The sequence below is a fragment of the Melospiza melodia genome, chromosome 6, assembly GCF_035770615.1.
Source record: "Melospiza melodia melodia isolate bMelMel2 chromosome 6, bMelMel2.pri, whole genome shotgun sequence".
Classification (NCBI taxonomy): domain Eukaryota; kingdom Metazoa; phylum Chordata; class Aves; order Passeriformes; family Passerellidae; genus Melospiza; species Melospiza melodia.
In genome coordinates, this window is record NC_086199.1 from 20883381 (window position 1) to 20896667 (window position 13287).

The 13287-nt window shown below is 38.7% G+C and overlaps 1 protein-coding gene across 25 annotated transcripts in view; it reads right to left on the minus strand.

Annotated features, from left to right (window-relative positions):
* The window catches only part of NRXN3 (neurexin 3), a 706103-nt gene that overhangs the window by 12294 nt on the left and 680522 nt on the right, over nucleotides 1–13287 (minus strand). The gene's annotated exons all lie outside the window — the stretch shown is intronic.

Here is a 13287-nt window from a genome sequence, read left to right on the forward strand (position 1 = left end):
TTTTAAAGAAAATATTATTCCACACACTTTCAAAGATGGACAAACCAGATGCACACATTGAAAGGAACAGACAAAGCAGTCTAGGGACACTTTCATAATTTGAAATTTTTTAAAAAAATAATCGGATTCTCTTTCCTTCCATCCCCCTCCCATTCAAATATGTTTTCAATTGTCGGCCAAAAACCCCACCACCCTTGAGTGTTGCTTTTTTTTTTAATACATCTTTTTTTTATCACTTATTTTTAAAATAAACATGGAGAGGAAAAAAAAAAAAGGACGTGCAGTCTGGATGTACGTCATAAATAGACATAGAAAAAGATAGAAGAAATTGGCTGAGATCGACAAATGGGTTATATAATAGCTTAATTTTACTGTAGGATGTTAATAATAATGCATGCTTAAAGTAAGTTGCATTTAGGGAAAGTAGAAAAACAGAAGAGCAAGCAAGGGTTTGGGGGCGGGCAGGCAGAAGGGAAGGCACGGACAAGGGGTGTACCATCCATGCCTCTCCAGAAAGGGCAAAGCACATTCCAGCAGGATCTCTGCATTTCTGGGGGATGTCAGAAGGGCAAAAGGGTGAGGAGAAATTATAAGCTATGCTAGGATAGACTTTTCACCCTGACTATGACCTATTTGAATCCGTCCAAAACACCAAACTCCATCCCTTGTTCTGACTCCAAGGCACACCTGAAATCAGTGGCATATTTTCCTGCCTAGTGGCAGAAAATGCTGCCACTGCTAGCATTAAGACAGAGACTACTTTCTCCTATGCTACAAAAGTATTAAAAGTTCAAGGAGCTATTACTAATTGGTACTTTCCTGAAACAGTATTCCAGATACTATATGTCCTAGAGGGGTCCCCAGCTTTCTCTGAATTCCTTAATGACACATACGATGTCTGCGTTTTTCTTTTGTAAAGATCATCACTTAGATATCAGAGTCCTTCCAAGAAGGAACTCAGGACCACAGGCAAACAAACAGTTTTGTTTGGTGTTTTAAAAGACAATAAAATTACATATAAAGCTCTGGACCCTGCCTAAGAGAAATCTCTCCAGCAGGTGGGAAAATCTGGCTGTAAGCACTGCAGACACTTTAGCTTTCCATCAGGAATGTCAGTAAGATCATTCCATGAGCCATCATAACGTCATGCTACCACCAATCAGTTGAAGTGGGAGCACTCTTGAGATTGAATTTCTGGGAATAATGAGGATTTCCTCCCTGTAGATGTGGCCAGGAGTATTTCTGTGTAGGTATGATAACAAACAGGTAAGATGTTCTGGTACTTATGAATGTGAGGAGCAATAGCCCCTCTAAAGCCACTGACAGATCAGTGTTAGTTTTGGGGAATATTTAATAAGTATAAACCCCATAAAAATTAAATAGCCTGGGTTGGTTTTAGATGTATTACTGAAAAGTGTCCCGTTCTGAGAGGAGTTATATAAGAGCTCTACTTCAGAAGTGATGAGGTTGCACTGACTAACAGCACAGTGCAGCTGTAGCTGGAATGTACCATGCCTATGCTGGGAGGCTACAGTGGACCTGTCTCCTACATCCCTTTGGTAAACATGTTAGGAAGGGAAAAGGTCACACCACAGAAGAGGAAACCTGGTCAGGGTAATCCCAGGGACAAAACATGCAGGTTACAGGAAGCAAAACATGGTCTACATAGGAAAATTCGGGGATTCATTTATGGATCAGAAAAAAATTGGTTAGAAATATGAAAAAATTTACAGAAGTGAGGCCTTTTCAGACCTCAGTGGAGATTTTTGTTTGGCAAGGTTACAAGGCTAGTGTCCCTGGACATCACTCCCCACCAGGATTCCGAGCCTCTGGTTTAATTGTACTTAGGGAGTTTCACAAAGAGGCATTTAAGCTTTGAATTTTAATCAGTATTTGTCATGACTTGCAGCTGGATTTTCAGAGCAGTGAAATATCCCCCTTCAGCACATTAGAACTGATGCCTTCTCTTTGATGCAAAACAGACTGTAAGGCATGAGTCTGGTTGCCAACTGTGCAGTCCATGTCAGGCATCTCCAGAAAATACTTCTGCCCTATTTGACGATAAACTTCTAACTCATTGCGTGAGGGTCTGCAAAAGCCTTTTACTGCCTGCAAGATCAAAAGAGAGAACCACAACTGGAGCCAGAGACACTTCAAGAGATGACAAGATTTTGTAAAGGAAATCTTGATGTTAGCTTTAGAAGAGGATCTAAAGGGTGCTAAGCAATTTTTTATTTGGTCAATACAGAGGTGCTTGAATAGAAGTAGAGTTCTTCAGAAAATTTGGGTCCAACAACTTCTGTTGAGGCTGGCAAAACCTTCTTCAGTATTTAAAAAAATTCTGGCAGTTAATAATAAAAATTAGATGTCCTAATTTGAAAATTGGATCCTAAATGCTTCCACATGAAATTACAAGATGCTACTTTATTACCGAACACTTAGCAAATTATTCCTCAGAAAAACAAAGACTAAAAAGCAGCTTTTTCTTTTTTTAAATTTTCAAAAACTTAAAGTAGATCAAAGGACTGGGAGTATAAACATCTGTATTATCAAAGCTTACAAGTTTATTGCTTGAAGGATTGAGCTGATAGCCAGTGTTTTCAAATGAAAAAATCCATATATCAACAGGGAAACAATTATACAAAAAGCTCCTTGTTCAGTGGCTTCAATGATAAAGTTTTATTATACTACTTTTTGTTTTCAAGTTGCATTTTAAAGGGAAATAAGAAAAGTAAGGTAATGCACATTTCTCTGTGTGTGTGCGTGTGTGTGTTGGTGTTAAAAAGCAATATGAAAAATGGATGGTAAATTAGGATCTAGGGCTGCACTGCAGTACCCAGATTCATGCTAACCTCTGGAACTTCCATGTCTTTTACCACTTTAGTCACAGAATCACAGAATAGGCAGAATTGAAAGGGATCCACTAAGATTATCCAAGTCCAACTAGTGGCCCTGCACAGCACCATCCATCCCCAAGATGAGTCCCACCCTGCACCTGGGAGTATTGTAAACACTTGAGCTCTGTCAGGCTGGTGCTGTGACCGCTTCCCTGGGGAGCCTGTCCCAGTGCCCAGCCACCCTCTGGGTGAAGAACCTTCTTCTAATATCCAACCAAAACCTCCCCTTACACAACTTCATGTCCCTGCTCTCCATTAAAGCTGATCGTTTCTCTCTTCCCTAAGACACTGAATCCCAAATTATTTGAGTTCTATCCACTGCAACACAACTCTGGTTCTTCCTGCTTGTACTAGCTCCCAAAACAACCTGTTCATTCTTGCATGCTTTTAACCTTTCATAGTGTTTTTCGACCATCCAGCCAAACGAATGCTTAGCATACCACAAGTAACAAATAGCTTATAGATTAATAGGATTAAATACTAAGTTTCAAAGCAAGTTTCCTACACCAAACTCAGAATAAAAATCTGTTCCTGTGATTCCCATCAGCTATCAGCACTAATTTAATCTGCAAGCCAAGTGTATTGAATTAGCTGGTTCACTACAAAACACAGAGATAGGAAGAGCATAAGAATATGAATTAGTTATATCACTTCTCTTGCACCAGCTGTTTGTACTGGTAAAAAGCTCTCTCATTCTAAGCCCATGGGCACATTTGAAGCTTAGAAATAAAAAAGCAATCCATAGTAAGAATATCTATATGAAAATGACTGGCAAAGTCCCACATGCTGTTCTGTTTGGGTTTGTGTTAATTAGTGGGGCTTCTTTATAGCAATGAGCAAAAAAACTATCATCAGAAATGAAAGCACATTTATAGCTCTGAGAGCTAAGGAAATCATAGGGCTAAACTGCCACAGCAGTAAAGAATTTTTCAGGTGTTTGCCATAAGCTTATTATCTTTTCACAGTCCTTCAAATCAAAGAGTATTTGATGCTTCCAGTGCTAAGCAGCCCAACCAGTATCACTGGCCTGAAAGCATTCTGCCCATGCAGCTCTAAACTGTCTCTTTCTCCAGGGAGCAAGATCTGCTGTGATGTTTTTTGAAAGACTGAAGATTGATATTTGTAGTCAGCCCAGCTATGGCTTTTTTTTTTTTTAATGTAAAGCCAAACTTATTTAATCCTAGAAGTCAGTTAAATGGAAAGAAGTGTTTGTGAAGGGATTTTGCAACCAAAACCCAGATTCTCATACTGACAAACTCAGCAGCAGAGTGACATCCAATAATTTGAGTGGGAGCAGGAATAGTTTACTGTCTTTGGTCTACACATACATAGCAAAAGTTCTGCATATTTATGCAATACTAAAATGTAAATAATTTTCTGCTAATCCACAAATATAGAGCAGCAAGGCTATATAAGTCTCTCCTCCTTTCTTCAGTATACAGCTGTGAAGCGGACAGGCAAAAATACATGTCATCAGGTTGTCCAAATGCTAGTAAATACTTCATGACTTCTGCGTATCTTCTCAGTAGTGGCATCCTCAGAAGTCACATCATGTTGGACAGGTTGGATCAATGGGCTGAGATAAAACTGTACAAGGTTCAACAAGGCCAAGAGCTGGGTTCTGCACTTGGGTCACAACAACCCCAGGCAGTGCTAAAGGACAGAAGGTGGCTGGAAAGCTGCCCAGCAGAAAAGGACCTGAGGGCTGCTGGTCAACAGCTGCTGAACGTGAGCCAGTGTGTGCCCAGGTGGGCAAGAGGGCCTGTGGCATCCTGGGCTGTGTCAGAAATAGTGTGGCCAGCACGAGCAGGGCAGTGGTTGTCTCCCTGTGCTGGTGAGGCCACACCTTAAGTGCTGTGCTAGATTTTGGGCCCCTCACTGCAAGAAAGTCACTGAGGTGCTGGGACATGTCCTGAGAATGGCAACAAAGCTGCTGAAGGGTCTGGAAAGTTCTACGGGGAGTGGCTGAGGCAGCTGAGATTGTTAAACCTGGAGAAAAGGAGGCTAAGGTGAGAGCTTGTCACTCTCTACAACTACCTGAAAGGAGGTTGTGTACTTCAGAAGTAGGCAGAACGCTTTTTCAGTGCAATATTTTTAATCACTTGCAAACTAGGTTACATTTGCCATTTCTGTTGAAAGTTCCTACAAAGGAATTGAATTAATCCCTAAAACAGCATAAGCACATTACATTTTCAAAGTCTGCAGCTAATCCAACTGCAAGTAACTCAGTGGATGGAACTTCCTTCCTTGCTTTGTGAGAGAAGAACCCAAAGCACAGCAGAATCACTGGTTAAAGGTTTCTCTTGCAATGAACTTAAGCTTATTTTCTGCAGGAGTGATTCTAGTGATTCTAGTTCTGCAGGAGTGATTCTAACTAGTGATTCTAGTTCTGCCCTCAATAACCCCTCTTCATTTACTGTTTCATACTCCTGTTACAGAGACAAATCAGTGCCGGGAGGAACCTGCATTTGCAGCTTGAGTCCAGATATAGATATTGTGCTTTTTATCTTGGAGTTGTAAACAAAATAAAGAGAAGTAAAACCACACAAAGAAAAGTGTCCACTTCTTCGATGGCTAAATAATCCAGGAACATCCTAGGCATTACTTATGTCTGTGGAAGACATTAAAGATCCAAAGCATTTCACTTTAGAAGTCTCCACTGATGCAGCTACACCGTATTCTCAAAGTTAAATGGAAACCAGTACAACCTTTAACAGTGTACACACAGTACCAAGGAAAGTGTTGGACAAGCTCTAGAAAAGAGCAAGGGTGTTAACATGTAAACTGGACTACAAACATGGTGATGAATTCCAACTAATAAAAATACACAATTTCCTTGGTAATTATATCAAGCTAAATAGTACAATTACTGAGAAAAATAATTAACCATGTCTTTTCAGCATTGTGAACATCACTTCTTTGTAAATTTTTTACTTTGTAAAATGTAGAGTGAAGAGAATTTACAGTGTGATGGTTGGGAAGAGACTAATTCCAGTAGGCTTTGAACAAGATTAATTTACCTGTGTCTTCACACCTAAATTTATTTATTTTAGTAATCACAGGGCACGATAGGGATTCTTATAGGGCATGCTTTATTCTACTAAGTTTGAGCAATTTTAAGTTCCCTCCTAGAGTAATTGGGGTGTAAGAGTTAAGAATTGAAATGACCTATTCAAGCACATGTTAAAAAACTGCACTAAATCAGGGATTAATAAACTCATCTTCCAAATGATGGAAGCAGTACAGCCCTGCTGATAATGCCATTTTCCTCATGTTACAAGAAGCCTTTGGAAGTTCAGAACTGAGTCCTAGGACTATGGGACTTCAGTCTCCTCTTCAGAAAAAAAAAAAAAGGAAAAAATAGTCTTCAGAATGGATACAAGGACTGCCCCACAGCCATCCTAAAAGGCAAGGGCAAGTTCTCCTTCAGTAAAATGAGCTGATGTTGCATACACTAAGGCTTTAATCCCCAGTAACCTGTAAAGGAAAAATGGTACATAAGAGACTGTTACTGAGGAGGAGTTCACTATCAAGTAGACTGCTGACAGGTTCTACAAAATTACCACTGGGAAGTGATAGAAAACCCTAGGTAAAAACCCTGATAATCTGTAAACATAAATAAATAGAACCCCAATTCTTCCTCCAGAAAAGAAAACTGGGAGCGCCAAGCTTTTGGGCTGTATGCTAGGTGTTGTTCTCTCACACCACTTCAGACAATGGGAGATGCTCTTTGCTTTTGATTTTAATAATGTTTAAAAGCACTACAATCCCCTTGAGATCTCAAGCAGAGGTGCTTAGAGATGGAATGGCCACTGCCTGTTAATCCATACTTTGACGTCAGTTCTCCTACTAGGCAGCACTTGTAACTGCATCAGTCACACAATAGAGCTAACTAACATATGAGCTATCTAGCTCTGAAGCACTGCAGGGGGAATCCTTTGTATAGAAGCTTTCAACATGTGAGCTAGTTCTGTCTATCATTTAGAAAAGACAAGAGGGGATGGTGCTGTGACTCAGGCATTTGGGAATGGATCTTTGGCAGGACTTCTTGTTTGTTTGTTTTTGCAGGGAAGTTTAACACTAGACATCAAGTGCAGAAGCATAAAGAGAGGGTGCTGTTTTTGCAAATTTTCTTTTGAAAGTTCAGGATTACAGCAATGGAAGGCTGCTGCAGGCAAGTTTGAATCCTCTTTTTCAACATCATGAATGACTGGAATAAATTCTACTGTGATTCAGAAGCCAACGCTTTAAGCTGTTTATCAGAGGTTGCATTACAGCAAGAAAGTGGCTGGGAAGGGTATTTGCTCTGTTTTCATAAAAGATTGGATTAGAAGAGAAACAGATCTCATTCCAAAAGTTAACTTATTTTAGTGTTGATGATATTAGCATCTGGGGCCCCCAACATAAGAAGGATGTGTAAGAGCAAGTCCAGAGGATGGTCATGGAGCTGAGGGCTGGAGCTCATTTCCTGTGAAGACAGGCTGAGAGAGTTGGGGCTGTTCAGCCTGGAGAAGAGAAGGCTCCAGGGACACCTTACAGCACCTTTTCCCAGTACCTAAAGGGGGCCTACAAGAAAGCTGGAGAGGCAGCTTTTATAAAGGTATGTAGTGGATAGGACAACAGCTTCAAAACAAAACAAGGTATATTTAAATTAGATATTAGGAAGAAATTAGTTGTTTTGATGGTGGTAAGGCACTGGAATCAGGTTTCTCAAAGAAGCACCATCCCTGGAAATGTTCAAGGCCAAGTTGGAGCAACCTGGTTTAGTGGAAGGTGTGCCTGCCCATGGTGAAGAGGATATTTGAGGTCCCTCCTCACCCAAACAATTCTACGAATCTATACTATGATAATTGTATCTATTTTAGAATCACAAGTAAAGCCAACAGGTTCACAAATAAAGATTGACACCAGAATTCTTCAGGTCCATAGAGATTTTTAAACAAAAATTCAGGATGACTGCTTTTTGCTATTGATTAATTCCGCTTACCTCATTTGTATTGGCATTCTTTCTCCCTAATCTTCACACCATGATAATGTATATCCCACCCTCCCAGAAGCTTGTTTTCTTTGTTAGAGAAGTTTAAGCACTACCTTTCAAAATGGATGGAGAAGGGGGATGGGGGGTATCTGGGAGTATGGTGTGTATTTTTTTTTTAAAACCAGCAGTTAATATTCATAGACCAGGGCAAGTCAGATTGCTGTGGATTCACTATTTAAAGGGATATATAGTCATATATTTGAATATGTTTTCCATATTATTCCTTACTGTATTACCTGGAGTATTTACATTTAAATTTCAGGGTTATTGTTAGACAATCAACTGAGAAATGACTGCATAGATATTAACCATCATGTCTGAGCTTCATGGTTTAGTAATTCTCAGGAGCATAAAAATCATGAATACCTGTGAAATGAAAGTTAACTGCAGATCAAGTCCAATAGGATGGAAAGTTAATTAAAAGAGGCTAAAAAAATCTTATCATATCAGGCTTTCCGCTGCTATGAAGTAAGACATTGTATGGTTAGATTTTAATAGGAAAGTCTATTACTTTCTCATAGACTCTAATTTCCTTTATCTGTATGAGCCACAATATTTTCTCATGCAGAATTATTTTTCTGATGAATTCATTATTTCTATTCATATTCTTAGTCTAATTGATGGTCTTAAGCACAATCAAAAAAGAGATAGAGCTGGAAACGTTATGTTAATAGAACAAGCATGTTATTTGAGCAATTCTGCTATTGGCAAACTTGCAGTTTTGAACTTTGTGAATGAAACAAAAAGGTGTTCAAATTTTAACTTATTGCCATGTGATTTACTGCCTTGTTAGGGTATTTATGAGCAGCACTGTTTTGAAGTTAGAAGAAATGTTTCAACTTCAAAAGGCTCATTATAGACACTTGAGCCCATTGCTTGCCTTCTGCAAAGGACATTAAATGAGAACAGACACATGGACCAACATTTTACTGAAGAAGAACTGGCAGATTTGCCTGTTTATTTCCAGTGCCTAAACAATTCTTGCTAGTCTTTCATGGTAAATTTAAGTGTTTAATGCAAAGTGGCTTCTTTTCCCAACCTTCCAAGTCATTGAATTATTCATCAAAATGGAAGCATGCCAGAAGCCAAATTTTAAGTTGCTATTGCTGTCTTATAGCTCCATCACAATTCCTTATTATTCCTTATTTCATTGTCTGGTGATTTAGTAGTGGTAACCTCCGTTGAAAATTACTGAGAAAGGGAGCATGTGGCAACTCAAACATACAACTACAAAGAGCAGAATTCAGCACAGGAGCAATAAGCTTTGAGAAAAGATGACAGCTGTCTTCATAGGTAGGGAGTCATAACATGGAATTAATGGAAAAAACATTTCACTTCTGCTCTTTCCTCATCTTCACCTTTCTCTTAAAAAAATACATTCCACTTCAAAACTCTACCATAATAAGCAGGTGTTTCCTGCTTATTATGTCTCATTGGATGATTTCCCAACCCGATAAATATCTACTTCCAACTCTAAAGATATTCTTCATTCCAACTTGCTGCCAAGCCAAGTTAGGGATCTGAGAGATGAGTTCAGGTCTCCTATCACTACCACTCAACAGGAGAGGCTGTAGGTTAAGGTATGCACTTGGCAATCTTGCAGCTACCCTGTTGCCTTCAGTGATCTTATAGAAATACGACTGACTGAACTTTAAAACTGAACATGGATAAATGACTCTGCAGCGAAAGTGAGGGACATCTTGGAACCCATTCCCTAACCCCAGCACTGCATGGAATTTACAGGGACCATCAGGATATAAAAGTCAGCAGACTGGTCTCTGAAACCAAACACACAGATCAGTGGAGAAGAGAAAACACTTTCTGTTTGCTCATCTATGGCATTCAGGTATAGCTATGGGTGAAATTATTCCTTTTGATTAAACAAATAGGGCTGTTCATAATGAAAAAAACAATTTCATTTAGAAACATTTCCTCTCCTTTATTAATGCAATTCTTCTTTTAAACTCAGCAGTAGTTTATCCTCTTCCACCTCTGCAGCTGTTGTATGCCCTCCAAATAATTGTCTCCCTGCATTGCTCCATGTTTTGCTCAACTAAAGCTTGTTAGTGAGACACCTCAGGAAGTATCCATTAAATGTCTCTCATTATTGTATTTATGAAAAGCAGACAATAGCATTCATCACTCTTACTAAAGGTCTGAAAAGCTTCTTTTAAATACCTGCAGAACACGTTTCAAATCTGAGATAAACAATGCCACTGAAGTAGTAACAGTGCATTTCTGGTCAAACACCTTAGCTGGCATATAAGGCTGGGTGCTATGTTAGATAAGATCAAGAAGATCCATAACACTATCAAGTGCAGAAATAAAAATGGAAGTAGCAATGGCTTACTTTAAAGACAGAAAAGAACAAAAAGGAAGGTTTATCCCTGCTCCTTTCCAGAATATTAATCTGCAGAATACAGATGCAACAGCTGGGCTCAAAAAAGTGAGAGAAAGTCAGAAGCTGCCTGATCTCAGAAAAGCAACAGGCATTCCTTATGTATTCAAACAGTGTAGAATAAAGTAAAGCATTGTAATGAAATACAGTAAAAAATGTAGATGATACGCACCTTATGAAAACAAGCTGTTGTATTTGACAGCTGAGCTTTTAAATGCTCCAGCTAAAGTCTCTCCTCTCTGTTAAATCATCTGGACTTTTTTTTCCAGTGTGTGATTTAAGGTCTAGCTAACTCTATATAGTGATTTTTTTCCACGTCTAACTGTACAAAAGCCCTAATACTATAAACTGCTAAATACTTTCTACTTTCATTAATCCCAAGTCACTCAACATCTCATCAGGCTGCCAATTTTTCCAGCCATGTGGTTAATGTAATTAGCAAATATGCAGGCATATGCATATATACAGGAATCTACACTTTTTTTTTTCTTTTTTTACTAAGAAAGTATTTAATTTGCATCCAAATTCCAAAGTGCTTTAGACATTCAAGTGCTGACTCTTTTCTTTCCTAAAAGAAAGATCAATATCCTGTTCACAAATGCTAGGGACAAATGCTTTGGAAGAGAGTTGTAAAACAAGTGAGGAATGTGGCAGAAAAGTTATGCTTTTGGTAATTTAAGCCTATTACCAAATGTAGTCTCCCAGGAGTTCCTCGTACATACAGTTGGGGTTTTGTTTCTGTATATGCTATGAATTACCTAATCCACTCTTTCTGATCTAATGTTCAGTTCTGGCAAACAATCCTACTTCTGAAACTTAAGAGCATGATTTTCTACTCACCTGCAGCAGTTTGACACCGATAATGCTTATATGCATTATTGCTAACTTACATTAGCAGTAAATGAGAGGTACAGCATGTGCATCGTTTCTTACAGTGGAATCAGAGAAACCTAAAATATGACAAGCAATCTATCTCCTGGGGACAGGATATTACCAGTACTCTGTTTTCACATCTAAGATATTTGCTAGAACTATCTGAAATCTGTAACAATATTACATAACTGAACAATACTTACAGGTTTTCATATATATTTACTATATATAAGCCATATATATTTTTTTTCTCTTTTTCTTTACTTCCTATTTCCAGCACCTTTCTCAGTGCTCCAGTCAGAGACATAAAGCTGAAATTTATTGGGTTTTATAAAAGGAAACTGCATTTTCCATCCCTTAATCCTTTCTTGCAAAGAATCTCCTTCCTCCGCAGCAGTTCCCTATGCTTATTAAGCTCCCCAGCTACATTCAGAACCCTGGCGCTGTATAAGCAGAGGCGTCACTGTAATGGAGCAGAGAGATAACAGTGCCTCTCTGCTCAGCTTTGTCAGCACTACCCCTGAAATTATGTGTACAGTTCTGTGCATTTCATTACCAGAACAGAACAACACAAGACAATGCAAAAGAGAAAACCGATAAAGAACTGCTGTTCAACAAGGAACAACAATCATTGCTCTAAGTTGATGTCCAAAATCTTTGCCTTCACTGTAGATAGCTTCATCATCTTGGTTTGTACTTGCTGAAATCTCCCTTGAATTAGAAAATTGATGTAATATGACACACAGAGTAAATGCTGTCATTGCTCTAATATGGCCGAATCCCCAGAAAAATGACCTCCTGGTGTGTGTATCTGTCTGAAGATTTGAGAACTCTGAAGGCTCAAAATAAAACTTTTGTTTAAAAGTAGAGGAGAGATTAACTAAGGTTGGAAACTGAAAGAAGAAGTAAGATTCCAAGGTCTTATTTCAAGTTCTGTCATTCAGCTAAACCTTAAGGGCTCGGTCTACAAAAGGATTGACTATCTCTTGTCAGTGTATAAATCTAAAATTTAGATCCTAGAAGCAAATGCTCAACTGCTCTAATATCCACAAAACTCCTCTTAGCTGCTAGAAAAATCATGGCAATATAGCTATAAAATGTTGGGGCTATTGGACACTCACATTTGCAGTCAAGGATATATCTCAAGGATATAACTATTAAAATTCATTTAAAATAAGCATCTTGAATGTGCAGCTGGCTTCTGAGATTAAATGCCAATAAAATAAAATAAACAATATTGCTTGTATAGGGATTTTAAGACAAAATCCATAGGTATCAATAGCAACTGATATTCTGAAGATCATCAACAATCTGCGCCTTCACAAAATGTCTGCTACTACAGTAGTCCAAATGGCTTTGATCTGACTTGCTGTTTAGACTCCTAATTAATTAGCTTTAATGAAATGTAAGCAAATTTGGTTGTGAAAAAGAAACAAAACTGTTCCAGTTCCTCAGGATACTTTAAACATTTCATGTGAATATAGTGTTCTTACATGAAGCATGCCAAGGTTGGCAGGTCTTAAGAGTTTCCTAAACTATCTGAATTGGCAGCTTGTGTTTGGACACTTGCCACCTACGAGACAGGACAACAGAAAACTTGCAGCTTGTCATCAGGAAGGAAAGGTCATCTGAGAGGCAAAAGAAAAAAAAGGCACCAGGAGAATAAAAAAATCTACTGGTTCAATGGTAAATGACATAGAGATGATTGGGATTCTTTTTTCCTATGCTATCACATCTTTGTGTTTGCTGTAGACAGCACTAACAGAACACATTCTTCAGCAGAGAACTGTGTAAATCCTTTCCAGAGGAGGCAAGATAGGGGGAAAACTGCTGTACCAGGGTTCCCCGCTCATCTTGCATGGAGGAAGAATTACTAACAGAGAGAGTTAGACACACAAATGGCTGCTTTCATCTTTCAACAATCCCAGTTATTAGAATAGAGGTGCTGCAGGCACAACATCTGCAGTTTGTTTTGCCATCTGTTTCTAAAAATATCTCAGTGAAAGAGACTTTTTCCCTGTCTCTCAAAATCATTTTTGTTTGCTTTTTCTTTCCAAGGGAAAAGTGATGGGTTTGGAAAA